Source organism: Nicotiana attenuata, unplaced genomic scaffold, assembly GCF_001879085.1.
Source record: "Nicotiana attenuata strain UT unplaced genomic scaffold, NIATTr2, whole genome shotgun sequence".
NCBI lineage: Eukaryota > Viridiplantae > Streptophyta > Magnoliopsida > Solanales > Solanaceae > Nicotiana > Nicotiana attenuata.
Window position 1 is genome coordinate 94,823 of NW_017672573.1, and position 18,391 is coordinate 113,213.

General features: G+C 37.4%; 1 long non-coding RNA gene across 1 annotated transcript; it reads right to left on the reverse strand.

Moving 5' to 3' along the window:
* Positions 1–4,955: 4,955 nt before the first annotated feature.
* Positions 4,956–15,610, reverse strand: LOC109213714. The gene is made up of 2 exons (XR_002066056.1): positions 15,101–15,610; positions 4,956–5,319 (listed from the first exon to the last, which is right to left on the reverse strand). It is a non-coding gene; the product is annotated as an uncharacterized LOC109213714 (long non-coding RNA).
* Between the last annotated feature and the right edge of the window lie 2,781 nt (positions 15,611–18,391).

An 18,391-nucleotide genomic window follows, 5' to 3' on the forward strand; every position in this document is an offset into this window, starting at 1 on the left:
ACACTTACCTCAATTCGGCGAACAATATACTCAATTTAGCTTCTTCCTTTACAAATGCACCTCCGCCCGGCTCAATCTATCCAAAGACAACTTAAATATATAACACAATGCAAGAGAAAATAATATCAATTAATAAAGCTATGACCTTTAAACAATTTTAAAAAAGTCAACAAAAGTCAACCTAGGGTCCTCCCGATCCAAACTCGGGTCCAAGCAGAATTGACTACCCAAAGCGCCACGAGTCCATATACGTCTTTTGTTTTCAAATTCGAGTCCTATTCGACTCTCAAATCCCAAATTTTCATTTTTCAAAGATTTGACAAAATCCCCTTTTTCCCTAGATTCTGATGAATTTGATGTTAAATCTTATAATCACAAAATATAAATGAAAGTTGATTAAAGTTACTTACCCGATAGTTTGGTATGAAAATCCTTCTGCAAAATCGCGTCTCATCAAGGCTAGGGTTCAAAATATAACAAAATGAATCAAAAACCTGAATTACACAGCTGAAAACAAGCACTAGATGTCGCATTTGCGATCCAGGGTTCGCAAAAGTGCATTTGCGATCCAGGGTTCGCAATTGCGAACCCTCGCAAAAGAGAAGAAGCCTTCGCAATTCCGAACAAGAACAGGCTGGAAAAAGCTCAATTGCGACAAAATGTTCGCAATTGAGAACTAGGATTCACAATTTCTATAAAAATGTTCGCAATTGCAACTACTCCAGAAACCAGCAGTTTTCCCGAGACGGAAATGAGCATAACTGTCTCATACGATGTCCAAATTCGACAATTATTTTTGCTATGACTCCAAAATTACGATGCAGATCTACTGCTTAAATAAACACTAAATTTGGATCTCATTTGATTAATATGGAACCATTTATGCATGAGGAAACGACGTCGAAGCATAAAAAACAAGGGAAACACAAGCTAAACCTATCCGAAACTCACCTAAGCCACTCTGGACCTCGTCCGAACATACTAACAAGTCTTGTAACACAACAGAGACCTACTCAAGGCCTCAAATCACATAAAATAACGTCGAAATTAAGAATCGCACCTCAAATCGAACTTAATGAACTATTAACTTCTACAACTCGTGCCGAATCATATCAAATCAACCCGAAATGAACTCAAATCTTGCACACAAGTCCCAAATGATATACCAAAGCTTTTCCAATTCCCGAAACTACAATCCGAATCCAATATCCTCAAAGTATACTTCCGGTCAAACTTATGAACTTTCCAAACCTTTAAGTTTTCAACTTTCGCCATTTTGGTGCCGAATCCTTCTAGAAATATCCAAATGCAAATCCGGGCATACGCCCAAGTCAATAATCACAATCCGGACCTAAAGGAACCATCAAAACACTAATCCAAGGTCAAATTCTAAGAAGTCAAACTTGGCCAACTCTTCCAACTTAAAGTTTCAATCTTGAAGCTCATTCTTCCAAATCGATTCCGAATAACATGAAAACCAAAACCTGGGATTCCCAAAAGTCATAATACATCATGTGGAGATATTCGTGCCCTCAAACTACCGAGCGAATTGCAAACACTCAAAATGACCATCGGGTCGTTGTAAGTAAGTATCTGGTCTACCCTCAAAGAAGTAGTACCGAGGGGTCGACATCGGCACTTACTATTGGTCCAATAATTAAAGTACAATAAAAGTAGACAACTATGAAGCATAACAAAATAAAAGCAACAAAAACAGATATATGTGTATAGCACGATCCACAATAGATTACCGAATGCTACCGCGAATGGAATATATATGACCAATGTTAGGTGTAAACATCAAAAATCCGTGTTAGGATACTCATATATGCAGGGACTCCCTATTGAAATATTACGCACTATTCTACCGAGGTGAAGACCAGATTCCAAGTGATTGTACAATACCCCGTCGTGGTCGTACGTTCCGCTCCTATAATACCGCCAAGGTTGTACGGCCTGATCCATAAAGGCATCTCATAACAATGCCAAGGTCGTACGCCCGATCCATAGAGATATTTCATAATAGTATCGAGGTCGTACGGCCCGATCCATAAGAGTAGTGTTGAGGCATTAAGCCCGATCCCATAAGAATACTAATACTTTGACGGGTCATTAACCCAACTCGTAAATATATGTGCAGGTTATGAAATCAAAAAACTTTCAGACAAATAAGTACAATGTGGGAGTAATCTGTAAGAAAAAGTGTAATTTCCGCGGCAAATCAGGTAGCGCGCCAAGTTTCTAGAATAGTAAAGCTCGATACTCTATGCAACTGTAGTCTCAGGCTAACACATAAATTGAAGCATTTAAACAAGTAGGAATAACTCAAGTAGTACAGTTAAAGCGTGGTGTGAGTCTATGTCTACCCGGACGTAATCAAGAATCTAGCATACGCATGGACGCTCGTCACCTCATACGTGCATAGATCACATAACACATAGCATGTAACAAATATAGCACCTACGAGGATAAATGCCCTCTTACAAGGTTAGACCGAGGTTTACCTTGATCCAAATTTTAATAATCGGTTCAAACGCCTCCCAAACACCTCAAACCAAAGCCAAATGATCCAAAACTAGCCAAAGGAATGTGCAGACCAATCAATATATGATCAAGAACTCATAATTTAACTATTAGAATAAATTCCAAACACCACTGAGAAAGTTAACAAAAGTCAATCCCCATGCCCATCCGTCCGGATTCCGAAAGTTCTCGATGATAAATATTACCCATAGGACCGCGAACTCAAATATATAATTCATTCCAAAATCCATACCCGATTTCGTGGTCAAAACTCAAAAATACCATTTCTAGGTTTTCTTCAAAAATCCCACAATTTCTATGAATTTTCATGTTTAAACCATATATAATCCATGTATTTAGCTGACAAATAAGTAGGACTCACTTACCTTGTGATAGATGATGAAAATGACCCTCCAAAATCGCCCCAAAATTGGCTCCAAATGAGAGAAATGAGATGAAATGAGCTAACCTGATTTTGCAACTTATACACTGCCTAGTCGTTCCTCTTTGCAATCGCGGAAGTACCCTCCTGATTGCAAAGGAAAACACTACCTCATCCAAAATCCTCTTTTACGCAAACACGAAGGACCACTCGCGATCGTGAAACATAGCCATCCAAGCGTATGAGAATGTGAAGGCCAATCCTTCTAGTCTAAAAAGTTTCTCTTCCGCGATTGTGAATGAACACACGAGATCGTGATGAGTAACCTTCCAATCCAGAAAAACCCCAGTAACATATCGTATTTGTGACCCACCATGCAAATGCGGAGCATAACCAGACCACCAATCGCGATCACGATTCCCTTACGTGATCATGAAGAATAATTCTTCTCCAGATCCACACAACACTTTGTGATCGTGAGAACTGCTCTGCGATCACGATGCATACCACTGACACCAACAACTGCAAATCAAAGGGAAATGTCCTGAAACCATCTCGAAACATAGCCAAGGCCCTCGGGACCCTGTCCCATCGTACCAACAACTTACCATAACTTATCCAAAGGCTCGAAATGCCACAAATACAATCAAAAACAAGAATCAACGATCAAAATCTTTCTTTTAACTTTCAAACCTTCAAATTTCTTCGAACGTGTCCGAATCACACTTAGCTATTTTGCGACCAAAAGTCACACACATGTTCTAATCAACTAAATGACCTATCCGAGGTCCGGAAACACCACCCGGAGTCCGATAACACCAAAGTGTACTACAAGTCAAACATTGCTAATTAAAAAATCTTCTAAATGCAAACTTCCATTAATAAACGCCAAATCGCTCTCGGACCACCCAATACTCAACCCTAATACATGAACCAATAGGAACCTTCAAATCCCAATTATGATGCCGTTTACTCAAAAGTCAAACATTGGTCAACTCTTCCAACTCAAAGCTTTTGAATTGAAAATTACTCTCCCAAATCAACTCCTAATCTCTCTAAAATCGAAACCAGCCACATACGCAAAACATAATGCATAATGTGAAGCTACTCAAGGTCTTAAACCACCACGACAAACTAAAGCTCAAAATGACTTGTCGCGTCGTTAAATTCTCCCTCACTTAAACATACTTTCATCCTCGAACATGCAAATAATCGTTCCTATGTTGCCAAAAATCACTAAATAACTCATAATACACATATTCATGGGTGATCTCATGTCACCTCAATCCATATGATCCCACCGACACAATCCTGACTGAAATATTTTCCTTTAACCTAAGATGGAAATGCTTAGAACCAAATTATAACTTACGGAGCTCCCTCAAGATTCGATTCTTTTATATATATATATATATATATATATATATATATATATATATATATATATATATATATATATATATATATATATAAAAACACACACACATACACTATCAATCTCAACAGGCTGTACCAAAGCATAATTATACACCCAAGTTGTAACCGCACGCTGTACCGCATAACTCATATGGCCGTAGTAATATATTTCAACCACAATAGTTGCTCATTATCGAACCCGATAACGATAATGAACTTCATGACTTGTAAAAATCCCGTTCCAACCCTTGCAATACTTCAATGATGAAAGAGATGTACAGAAACTCATAATCACCCGTCAAATCAATAAGTCGTGGAGTTCTCTCACTTGACAAGAACTATTACTAAATTCTAAGTTTATTAGAGAGATTCTTTCTCCAAACATACATTATACAAATATGATTGTGTTGATTCTAGGTCAGATAACCTCGTCACACCCTGTACAAGCTGCTTAACCGACAAGCACCATCAAAATCTCATACGATGCGATCCATGCTTCACGCCCTGACCTCGGGGAGCTTGACCGGCGCTCAACCGCGATAATCCGGCCGAGCAAGAATGTTCGATACTTTCTACCCGAACTTACCCATGAATAAAGATATGATCTATTTCATTAATTTAGACAATGAGAAGGTTACATGAAAAATCCAAATTTCATTACCGTTAGAACTTCATTCAAGATTTTCCAAAATATTACATTACATATTCATGGTCTAGTAGGGAAACATATGATACAAATACAACATTTCTAACTTGAATTCCCAAAACATAGGTTCCACCCACGCTATTACGGAGCCTAATAGATATAAAAGAGTAGCATGATGGTGCCGGCAACAAGGCTCCGGCTGTACCTCAAAACACTAAACATAGAGGACGGGAGATACAAGACACCGGATGAAGTGGGGCTCACCAAGTCAGCTGAGGAGAGGGTGTACTGTTGTCACTGATCAATGCCCCCTATTGTGGAACCACCTGCATCCGTTAAAGATATAGCGCCCCTGCCAAAAGGGATGTTAATACATATGGAATAGTACTAGTATGAAAACCAAACACCCCCTTCAAAGATTGGAAGTACAACATGAATATGACGAATTATAGAAGACATGAAAGAACCTAAATAGCCGTTAAAACCCATAGCAAGTTCATTTGAAGCTATCAATAAAATTTATGAATTTCAAGTTGGGGATCTTGTATAACAACTTCTACCATAGTACCACAATCTCTACACAAAGAGGCCCTACCGCCTCATCCCAATGTGTGGGTGGAGGTGTTATCACAATACCACAATCTCTACACAAAGCGGCCCTTCCGCCTCACCCCAATGTGAGCGGGTAGAGGTGTAATCACAATGCAACAATCTCTACATAATGCTGCCCGGCCGCCTCACCCTAATGTGTGTGGGTGGAGGTGCAATCACAATGCCATAATCTCTACACAAAGCGGCCCTGCCGCCTCACCCCAATATGTGTGGGTAGAGGTGTAATCACAATTCCACAATCTCTACACAAAGCGGCTCTACTGCCTCACCCCAATGTGTGCGGGTGGAGGTGTAATCACGATAATAGTTTGTACAAAACATTTCTTTTCAAATCAAACCCTTTGGAACCTTTGACCTTAACAAGTATAAGTTCATAAGATTTAATTATATGAGACATATGAATTTGACCACACTGATTTTGTACAAAACTTTCTTCCCAAAAAGGGATATAACATAATTAAATCAAAATAGAGAATCATTAACACACAAAGGTTTGACACATTATGCAACTTGGGAATCAATTTACTAGCTTGAATATCCCACCTCAATGGTGTTTCAAGTCCAAACTACACATGATGGATTTTTGTAAGAATACGTGAATTCCGATACTAAAAGAAGGGTTTAGCCTTCATACCTCGAAAGAGCTTTCGTGGTGTAACAATAACATCCCGACACTCCTAACAATGCCAATGTATAGAAGAGGGGGGAATTTACAAGCACGATTAGAGGAATTAGTATGGCAAGAGCTGCTACAATGACAACCCAACCTTTCCTTCACCAATTCAACAACAAAACCACCCAAGATTGTCCAACACCTTTCCCACACTCCCTATAATCTCATGCATGTGATATGTCTACTCTCATAAACCATAAACAACCCAAAATTTGAAATTGGAGAATTGGGGGAAGAAATTCTTACCTTTTAGAAACCCTAGCAAGTTTCGCTTGATGAAATTTCAAGGCTTGATCCAAGTTGAGAAGTGAAATTCTTGAATCCTCCCCTTTCTCTCTCTAGAATAACTCTCTCCTCTCTCTAAAATATCAAATAACCCCTCAAAAATGACCCCTATGGCTAGATAAAATGAAATGGGGTCGGGTTATTTAATCAGAAAAATGAAGCCCCGATGCAGATCTGCGGTTGCATATACGACTGCATAACACTTCTGTGGTCCGCAAAATGGACTGCATAATGGCCCTTCAGAGCTAGGAATTTATGTGCAGGTGTGTTACAAGTCTGTTGTCCGCAGACCAATTTTGCGGTCGCATAATGGACCGCAGAACCTCCTTTTAAAATTTTTCATGCTGGATCTGCGACAGTTGTGCGGCCCGCGAGATGCTATGCGACCGCATAGCCGACAACAAAACAACCTCTAAAACTGGCTCATTTCTCTACTTCACTCTGTGGCGGATCTATAGTCCGCAGATTAGTTCTGTGGTCGCATAATGGACCGTAGAAACGTCCTGTTCTGCAGCAATTTTTCTTCAACTCCCTACTGTACTGTTCAAATACATTAGCCTACCTCGACACCACGTAACCTTGGGTTTTAGGTGAAACTATTACGAGGTCTTACACATGTGCCAACAAGCCACAACTTGAATTTGACCAATAAGGAAAGGAAACCCAAGTACTAGAACTATCCAGTTCGCGTAACAAATAAAAAAACCAAACAAATGCTATGAATCTAACTCACAGAGGAGAAACAAAACATGCATGATAAGTACAAGAAATCATACCCAACATCTCTTTGTTACAGCATGCAACTCGATTAACATATGATACCGTTGTAGCGTGTAACCTGATCCAAACATGATACCATTGTTGTGTGCAACCCGATCTGATCATCATACTCATGGAGGCGTACTACCCGACACATAATACTCTGTATGAGAATACCCATCAAGCCAAAATGCTCATATTTACTAGATACACGTAGATCAACAACAAGCATGTTAAGTTCATAAACATAACCTTGGGATATGGATAACATAATGCGCTATAAAAAAGCCAAGCATGACGAAGGTGCTATAAAAAAATCATCATCTCGAGATCCATCTTGCTCATATATCACCACAAGTCCTACATAGGACCACCACCTGCGTGTGATTAATCAAGTCGCCTCACTACCCACATAACATAAAAGATTAATGCATGAGATAGATGATGGCATGAGCAAGATGGATCTCAAGTCGTGGTCTAATCTCAAGTCGTGGTCTAATCCGACACGCAACCAACTTCCCAAATCCGTAGAAAACCCAATCTCAAGTCGTGGTCTAATCCGCCATAACTCTTTGGGACCCATTTGCAAAAAATCAAGTCATCATAATTGAATCCTCTAAATCAACCAAATCACGGAGACTGCCAAGCCCACAACAATTGGCACGAAACACCTGTATAGCCTTATCATATCGAAGGAACAAATCATTTCCCTTACCGTGTTGATTCAAGCAACAGCTAAATTGACCCCACTTCTTAAGATTCTCTTGACATGCCTCCAAGATAACACCTCTCTTTACCAGCACACAATGGATCTCTATCAGTGCTCATCCCGAGTGATCCCAAATCACAGGAGCACATCGTCTCAATACCAATAAGCCATATTTTAGCAACTGATACACCCGTTCCGAAGAGACCTTTAGCAAATTCGAAGCTGTTTCTTACATATCTCAAAAACTATATCACAGACCCGATAATGATATAGAAATAATCCAAGTCTTTTTCACAATCCGCAGAAATTCTCAACCCTTAGTCACACAACCAACCCGAAAATCCTTAGGCACCGGCCCACTAGAACCATTTTTGAGAGTCGCCCACTCTACGCTAGTCCCGAGTAAATAACCAAAGAAGCCAAATGACTAGCTCTGTTAAGACATAGATAATCTAAAAGAAGCAATCAAACAATTCCTTCCCCTTTCACATCACTTCCACAAAGAAATATCAAATCTGATTCATCATATAACCTCTACAATTCGATGAGGCAAATGTAACACATATCTATCAAATTCCTTGCTCGAGTTACACCTAATGCCCTCTTTCTCAAGCCGTAACCTATCCATTGACGTACCGAAACCCAGAAACTACAAAAAAACACATGACCATGTGACCCAATCATCCATGGTATGCTCCCCCGCTTGGCTTTAAGCCACAATCACATAACCCAAGAATTCACAATGACTTTTCTTCCTTTATTACCATGACCTCGCCTTGTTACTCAATTGAATTTATCATAAGTTCATGTTGCACTAATCATAACACATCCCGAATTATCAGCCCCAAATGCAAAACCTCATAACAGTTGTGCCATCTTCCCCAAGCGATCCAGAGCCACATCGTAGTAAATACGTCCCATTGCATAAAAGATAGAACTCTTCAAAGGAATCCTATAAGAAATCATGTAACCCTTATCCTTCTCACAGAAGATAGACCACCTGTGTAACCTCATATCAACATCCTCCAACGACATCACCATGAGTATAACTACTATGCAATCTGTTAATCCTCATGAGTCCACGCCCGTCCACTAGCTGTAAGGATCTGTTCATTCCCTCAACATCAACTGAAGGTCCAACAATACGTTAAAAACTCGAAGCTATATTGTATCCCAAAATAATAATGATGCATTCACATTCCCTCTACATTCCAAACAAATATTTTCGTCACATTCGAACTTTTTAAGTATAGAATCCACCATCTCAAATTAAACAAACAGACTAAGTCATTTGTCCACCATGATCTAAATCACACTAAGGTTTCTTAAAGCATGTGGCTACCCCACCACAAAATCCATAATTATATGCTCCCATTTCCACACCGATCTGGTCATCTTCTTAAGCAAACTACTCGATCTCTGCTACTCATTCTTGACCTGCTAACAATTCAACCACCACGAGACATATCCAACAATGTCCTTTTCATTATTAGCCACCAATAATATTGCCTCATATCACAATTCATCACCATAACACCCGAACAAATAGAATTCCATCAACTCTAAGCCTCCTCTAGGGTCATCTCCCTCGAACCATCAACACAAGAATCATCGATTTGACCCTGAAGTCGCAACACACCGTCATTCCTAATAAGCTCTTCTTGAGCACCACATCGCAACAATGTATCCCCAAGGACAAGCAAAGGATGTCTACCATACTGACGGCCCTTAGTGCGCTCAACAAGGATTATTGTATAACACACTACTAGAAATTGGAGCTATGGCAACGCTTTTTATCGCTACGGATCAGTAACCGTTGCTATAGATGGTGTATTGTTACGGTTTGAACCGTTACAAAAAAATATTGGAACTACCGGGACACTTATTAACCGAACTGTAGCAATAGTCTTAAAATCGTTCCTATAGAGGTATCTATGGAACGTTTTTTATAACCGTAGCAATAAACCCCTTTATTGTAACGGTTATACCTATTGTTACGGTCATTAATTCCCTCCTTATTTTTCAGCGAAATATTCTATGCCTGCTAAAATTAAAGGGGCCCACAATCTTATTTTCAGTTTTTATTTTTTAACTTTTATATCTAATAGAATACTAAATCCCTAATTTTAATTTTACCGGAATTAACGAGGAGAGAGGCGATTCCATCATCAGACTCATCTTCTCCAGGTTCGGATTCGATCCAAGCATCCATCAACACTTTCTCCAAATCTGAAAATCGTTAATTGGAAGGCTTAATTTCGGACTCCAGGCTCAATAACAGAAGCGGCGTGCTAATTTCTCCAAATCTGAAAATCGGTAAACAGGTTACTCTCTCCTTTTGATATCATAACTCGTGTGGTTGTTGAAGGCTTATTTTTTAGCAGTTTTTTTAATTTTTTTTTTTTTGTTTAAATTTTTGGGTTGTTTAAATCGTAAGTCAGCTGTTGCAGATTTTATTTGTCATCTAAATGGACGAGAATGTTGCTGTGATTTTGTTTTTGAAGTGCCTTAGTTTTTGCTCATTGCTTTTGTTGCTTCGGTGGATCTCCCCTCCCTGGCTAATCTTTCTGATTATCCAATACCCTTTTAGATTTTGTTTCATATTTATGCTTTGATGAGGAGATTTCGACGATGTATGAGGATTTCTATCCTCTCTTGCATGCTATTTCAGTGTTGACTCCTATTTTTCTGCTTTCTTTTAGGCTCAAAAACTCAACTCTGATGGTATATTGTTGTACTTGTTATTGTTACTTTTGGATTTTTTAAGTTTTCAGTTTAATCTGAGTTGTGTTTATTTTCATTTTTTGTGCAGTATCGAGAGATTTTGTTGAAAACTTGTCAATTCTTGTAAGTTTTTAGTCTTCTTTAGTCCATGTATTTATATTATTGTTGCTACTTGTGATTTGTTGATTAGTGTTGTTGGTCCTGTTCATTCTTTTGTAATTAAAAAAGATTAGCTTTAGCAACTTATAAAGAAAGGAAAAAGCATAAGCTTTTGTATAGTTAAGTTCAGTTATGCATCTTTGGCACCATATAATGGAATGAGAAAAAATCAAGGGTACCATCTCTTGTCAAATTCTTCTAAGCATTGCACTAGTCAGATGATAGCACTAGCTACAACGAGGCTGTAATTGAATTTGAACGGTAACTCTAGCTTAAGCTTAAACAAATAATTCATCATAGAAGCAACAGAATCAAATTACCACTTTTTTTTGTCTTTAGCAAATAGCAATTGTGTGGTTGTTAGTTTGACTTAAAAGCTTAATGATCATAATGTTGCACGTTAAAGTAGTTTCTGGAAAGTCTCCAACACACTTTTGCTCTTTATGTTGCGTTATGGTCCAACTCTTGTCAAAGAAGTTCCTATGTTGTGAATAAATATAACATAGAGTTTAGGTTGTTTGCAAAGAAACAGAGGCCGTTTTTGGATGGAGGTCTACTCAAAGTAATATCTTTATTTCGCTTATGTTATCTTCCTATGAGACATGGTGCCTTATTACTTAGCTTCTGAGGATAGCAACATCTTGAATGATATCCTATAATCCAAAATGCTGTTCAGAGTTCTCAACCTTTTCCAGTTTCTCTAGAAAGGTAAATTAGTGACACTTTTGTTTGATCCTTTGATGAATATTTGTTCTAACTAATTAGATAATTCCAGGATATATTCAGGTAATAACACCAATTTTTCTTTCTATCCCCAACTTCGGTCTAACCAAAAAAAAAAAGCTATTCACCTTTATTTGATCTGGGAAATTAATTATATACAGCAATAGAAAACTTATTAGAAACAATGAACCAACAACAATAGCACCATCTATTCATGACTTTGAAAAAACAAATCACGTGCATATTAAAAGAGTAAGAATAGGAGACCTTAAATAGGTATAAAAGGAAAGGAATGCTTCATGATACATTTAGAAATATAGAGGGTCAGGCAGGGGATGGAGAAGGAGCTGGAAAGACAATATGAAGAAGCAAGGAAATTTTTCAAATTACTAGAGGAAGGAAAACAAGAGTTATATCCGAGGAAAGATAAGCATGAACTTTGTTTAAAGGCATGATAGAGCACAGAAAGCCAAAGAGATAATGTACAGGCTCACATATGAAACATTATTTAGGAAGGCAAGACAATAAGAAGAATAGAGTATCAGATGCCATGTGGTTCAGATCATCAGACTAATTATAGGAGTTTAGAATAACAGACTATTTCACATTGAGTAAGCATGCTTCAATTGTGCAAGTTAAGTATGAATAATGTTTGCTTGTTTATTTGCAGAAAATTTCTGAAACCAATATCGAGAATCAAAAAAAGTTGAAGCATCCACACACTACTGGCAAAACAAGTTTTGCTCAAATCATCGAGGTTTGATTTTATTCTATTATTTTTCTTTAAGTATGAACTTGCTAACTTTGAATGAAAACATTATTATACCAGTTTTCATGTTACTAGGAAAAATAAAGAAGGAAATGGCTGATACTTCGGATACTCTATCAAGTAAAGATATCTTTGTGGCTGCAAGAAAAAGAAAACATGGTCGAGTATACAAAACTCTTATGAGAGAACAATGAGTAAAATTGTAAGAAATTTCTAGTTTAAAGATTATCATGATTATTTATTTGTTCTTAATTATCGACTTAGTTTTATTTACTTATACTCTATTCTCTTGCACTTGGTTTGTTGGCTGAAATGGAGAGAATACAATCCACTCAAGAAAGTGGAGATGGTATTGATTCAGTTGACGCGTTTGCATCAGTCATGGGACCTGAGCACCCAGGTCGGGCAAGATTGTATGGACGAGGAGTCAACAAAACTGTCCTAAAAAAGAAAAAAGGAGATTTTGGATCCTCTGTAAATGCTACTGATGAGAGAATGGAACAAAAAATGGAGGAAATGGAAGAGAGAATGCAACAAAAATTGTTGGAAAAGCTCAATACACAAAAGGAAAAATTGCTGGAAGAGCTCAATGCACAAAAGGATGCTATGGAACAAGATATTACGATGAACGTCGTTACACGACTTCAACGTCTCAACCCTGATTTAAGACTTGATCCTGACATGCTAATATTCAGTGCTCGTGCACCTGGCGAAGCTGCTTCTGCACAATAAGGTGCTATTCAACCAATCAATCGTCCATCCGCTGGCAGTAACAACCAAGGTTAGTCCGTAGCAAATGTTACACGTCTTCTCTTTCCTCTTCTTCTCCTCTTTTTTATGTTGCTTCTCACTGTGCGCTCTCTCGCTCTCTCTCTTTATCAGTGCGCAAGAGTTCGAAAGAGTACTGTCATTCCCTATTATCTTTGTTGATTTAGATTTCATTACTTCTTTCACAATAATTAAGGCTAGGAACAAAACCATGAATGGAATTAGTTCATGGTTTTGCTCTTTCCGTTATATGCTCTCCAGTTTTAGCTATTTTGGGTTTTGAATGGCATTAGTTCGACACCTATTAACTACTAGTTGCCGCATAATCCAATTGTATGAATATTGTCACACCTCCTTTTTTTTTCACACCTACCCCGGAGGATAATGTATAAGGGAGTTTTTTCCATTTAAAGTGACATTATTCGAAATGGGATTATTTATTTGATTTTCAGAGTCGCCACTTGGGATAGGATTGGCTTTTGGTGTCCCAAGTCACCGGTTTAACTTGAATTCCAAATCGAGGAAAATTTCGACTTCCCAATTGGAGTCTGCGAACCAGAAATTCTGAATAAGGAATTCTGTTGACCCGAGGGAAGGTGTTAGGCACCCCCGGATCCCGTGGTTCTAGCACGGTCGCTTAAATTATTATAATTGGCTAAAAATATGATTTTAATACATGTTTTAACTTATGTGCTTTTTAAATTTAAACTGCTTTTATTATTTATTTTTAAAGAGAATTGCAACGTCGTGAAAACGCGTCTCGAACCACGTCACATAAATGCACCCGCGGTTTTTGACACATTTCGACTTCGTTGAGATTTGGATTTGGGTCACATAAATGTGCACCCGAATTTAGGAAGGTAGTATTATTAAATAACGCGCCTAAAGCAACTAACGCGTTTTTAACTTTGCGAGGACCATGAAAATTTGCTAAATGGCACAACCCGAGTTCTAAATATTTTAAAGGAAATAATTAAAGAGGGCCACGCATTTGTGATTTTATTTGGCGCGGCACGCCTCGATTCTAAAGTACAGCAAAATTAATTACTTAACCAAATACTTGAAATATTCCTACCAAATTTTATCTACAAAGGCTTCTTATTCCCTCGAAGAATTTACATTTACCACAAATTGAAACGTGACTAAAGGAGATACTCCAATATTCTATTCAAATGTGAAGAGTTGAACATCAGAATATAATTGGAATACCAAATACTTGAAATACCCATACGAAACTCAGTTACGAGAAGACAATCATCATTTGACTAAAATCACCACAAATTGAAAAAAAAAAAAAAAAAACAACCAAAGAAGGTAGTACACTGTTCAACTAAAAGAACTAAAGATCAATTTTTGCCAAGGATATTAGTGGTGCTTAAAGTAGAAGCTTCTGACGCAAACGTTTGGCACCTAAAAGTGGTGCTTAAACTGGTTGCTCGGGGACAATTTACCGTTTGTTCTTCAACATTTATCAGAATTCAAAGATATGCGAGAAGACAAATGACAAGTCGCCAAAGTCAAATGAAAATACCAGTCCAAACCTCAAACCAAAAAAATAAAAATAATAAAACTCAGCATGATTAGATAACCAACACAGTGTTTATAGCTGAAAACAGGGACCGAATTAACAGCCTAAACATGTGAATGTAATTGAACAAACTAAGCAACTTAAAAGTCTAGTATGGAGTAACAATTAGCTTATGCACACATAATATCAAACAAATAGATCTCTTAAGCCATGGAATGGTTAACGACATTGGATCCATGAAATTGGAACAGATACAACATTAAACAATCAACATTTTTCATTAATTTAAAGTAAAGAGAGCTGCTATTGGATCACATCTATTAAACCAAGATATCTCATACTCAGCAAGTGAGCAAATTCAAAAAAAACTTTATAGTATAGTAGTGTCAAAACAGTAAGTACATTCTAAAATCAAGGTAAATACCTCAACAGCTGCAAATAAACTTTGACGAACCAAACCAAATGCCGGAAGTCAGGAAATCGGAACTCAGCAACTTTGCAACAGCAGCAAGCACAATTCAACCCATTCCTCTTCCTTTGAAATATTTATTTCACTTTGGATTTCCAAAAAAGTTTTCGTTTCAGAAGTCTTCTCAGCTATTTCTTATGCATTTTTTTTTTAAATTTTCAGATTTAAGATTCCCCTTTTGATTTTTTTTGAAAATCCGTTTTCATCTGCTAATTCATGTTTTGGAACGCGTGTATGTATGAAGATGAGAGAAGAGCAGGCGATTTGGTTTTTCTTTGTCAAAGAGAAAAGTTTCTTCTTTATTCTTGTGTGATGAAGAGTAGAGAGAAGTGGGACGGCTGGCTCGTTTGGAAAAATGGGATCCCCCTTTCTCTATGTATTGAAGATCAGAGAAGAGTTGAAAAAGAGGAGGAAGCGGCGCTTGTTGCTTTTTTGTTTCTCTCCAAAGTGAAGGTCCTCTGATGTGTGTCCAGGTCTAGGAGCTGCTAGGTTATTTTAATGTGGAGGGGGGTCTTGGGCTAGGCGGGTCGGGTCGGTTTTTGGGCCTGTGTGGTTTGGACGATTTTGGATAGTTTTTAAGCTGGGATTTGGGCCTGTGTTGGGTACAAGAATTAGCCCAATTCATATTATTTCCCTCTTTCATTCATTTTCCTTTTTTTTTCTTTTTCTTCTTCTTTAATTAAAATCCTAAAATTAAAACATAGATTATCTAAAAAATGTGAAATTAAACTAATTAGCTAATTATAAAAATTCTAAACCTACTTAAATCTATATTAAAAGTGGAAAATCAATAAACAAAAAATTAAAAAATAAAAAAAAATGTAAAAATGAGCTATTTTTTGTGATTTACAAAATTTTATAAAGCAAATGATTATGATTAATTTTAAAAATTTAAAAATAAATCCTAAATGCCATGAGTGATATTTTTTGGTAGTTTTCACGATTTAAATAAAACTTAAACATGCACAAAATGTGATCCATTAATAAAAATCTACAAAAGTTCCTACAAATGGCAAATAATTAAGAAAAAATCTATTTTCTTGGGGTTTTATAGGAGTATTTCGTATAGGGCAAAAATCACGTGCTTACAAATATATTAATGCGTCGTAGGTGCCGCATAATCCAATCTCGTGTGTAAAAGGCTCTGGAGTAATAGTAAGTTGGAAACAAACTGGATTTCTCATAATTGATTAAATAACCTCATGGTAAGTACACCTTCAAGGAAGACAAATATACTTAGGCCAACAGCTGAAGTTCTTGCTACATTATCCCCAGCCGATAGAGCAAGAGCGGAAATAGAGAAAGGATAGATCAAAGGGAAAGAATAAATGGTGGTAGAACCATTTTCATGGCATTGTTTCTTGGCTGTAAGAATACAGACTACTGGTTCTTTCTGCAGAAGAATAATAATGTGACTCAAGCTCCTTAAGGCAACCAACTGCTTCCTCTCCAATTCTAGATAACATGCATTTTGTTTTCTCAGCCTGTTCAGTAAATTCTTCTGTTCTCTGCTCAGCATGATCATTTAGAGATGCAAATCCTGAAAATATAGTTGTTTGCTTCAACTCTGACACCAACTTAAGCAGTGTATCAGCTGCTTGGACCTGTTGTTTATGCATCTAATACCATTATATGAGATACCAAGGGAAGTGTAAAATCAGAAAAAGGCATATAAGAATAGGGGAATATTGTTTTTGAAGTATTTTTGCTTTCCATGTCTTGTTAGAGTTAAATAGCAAATGTTTTCTTTAATCTATTTTGCAAATCTCACTTTATACTCTTTTGTAGGTGGAGTAGATGAAGAGATGGAAGACGGAGGGAGTGATGAAGATCTAGACCTTACTTGAATTTTGAATTGTTGATTGTTGTAGATGTGGCGGTTTCTAGGAATGTTTGTTATCAAAACATTTTAAAACTTTTGATGTTGAAATATCAAATGTATGTTATTGGTTTCATCACTATCTATGGATTTATTATTAACTTGTCGGAGAATTTGGATTATCAAAAGTTTCATTTTGTATTTATATAAATTTTAGTGTTTTATAGTTTATTGTATATATATGTAAAATCTTTATTTACAACAGGAGGCACTATTTTTAATTCAATTAAATTGTTACAGCTAACAAAACCATTGCCATTGGATCCGAAAACCGTTCCAAAATAGTATAAAAACCGTTGCAATAGGTAGATCAACCATTGCCATAGGACCTGCAAACCGTTCCAAAATAATCTAACAATCGTTGCCATAGGATCTGCAAACCGTTCCAAAATAATCTGCAAACCGTTGCAATAGGTAGTTCAACCGTTGCAATATCTTAAAGAAATCGTTGCCATTTCTATTATACCTGTAACGATTTTGATAAATGTAGTAACCGTTTATGACCGTTGCATTTAACTTTATGGTAACGGTTATTAACCGTTGCAGTTAATAAGAATAATCGTTCCAATAGGAAGAGGAAAAACCGTAACGATAGACTATTCTATAGCAACGGTTATCGGAACCGTTCCAAAAACCGTTCCATAAACTTTATAGCCACGACAGCTTGTGGAACGGGCGCTGAACTGTAGCAGTACATCTATGGCAACGGTTGTCTTACCTATTGGAACGGTTTTTCCTGCGTAGCCATAGGTGAATTTTCCAGTAGTGACAACACAAGCAAAAACACTACCTAGTTCGAAAATATCAAATCTCATAACTTCTTCTGCCAAAGACCGGACATCCATAGCCCAAATGCGTCCCCTGCGCTTGAATAAGTACCAACTCCCAATCATGAACCAAATAATTCTCCTCTTGAACCATTCTCTATATTGATACATAAGTGAACACTATACTATTCTGCACCAACACCGTGTCAAGACCCATCCGTGGAGCATTACAATACACTGTGTATGGCATTGAACTCGTGGGAAACACCAACACTAGGCTGAAATGATCAAACACCCTTCCATGAGGCAACAATTGTAGTATGAATGAAACATATCCCGCACCATGTTTGTAGCATCACCATGACTTGTCGGTGGCCGACTGATATTGCGTGCTTGACACCGCACACAAATGATTAGGAAAGAACTGAAGATATATGCTTCCCGCTAAAATTAAATCGCAAAATGAGGAATCAAGAAAGAGAAGTTCTCCTAACAATCCTACACCCTCTCGAAGATAAGTACAGATGTCTCCGTACTGACCACAAGACTCTACTAGGATTTCTCATGGACTTAAATGATCCTAGTGTTATGATACAAAGC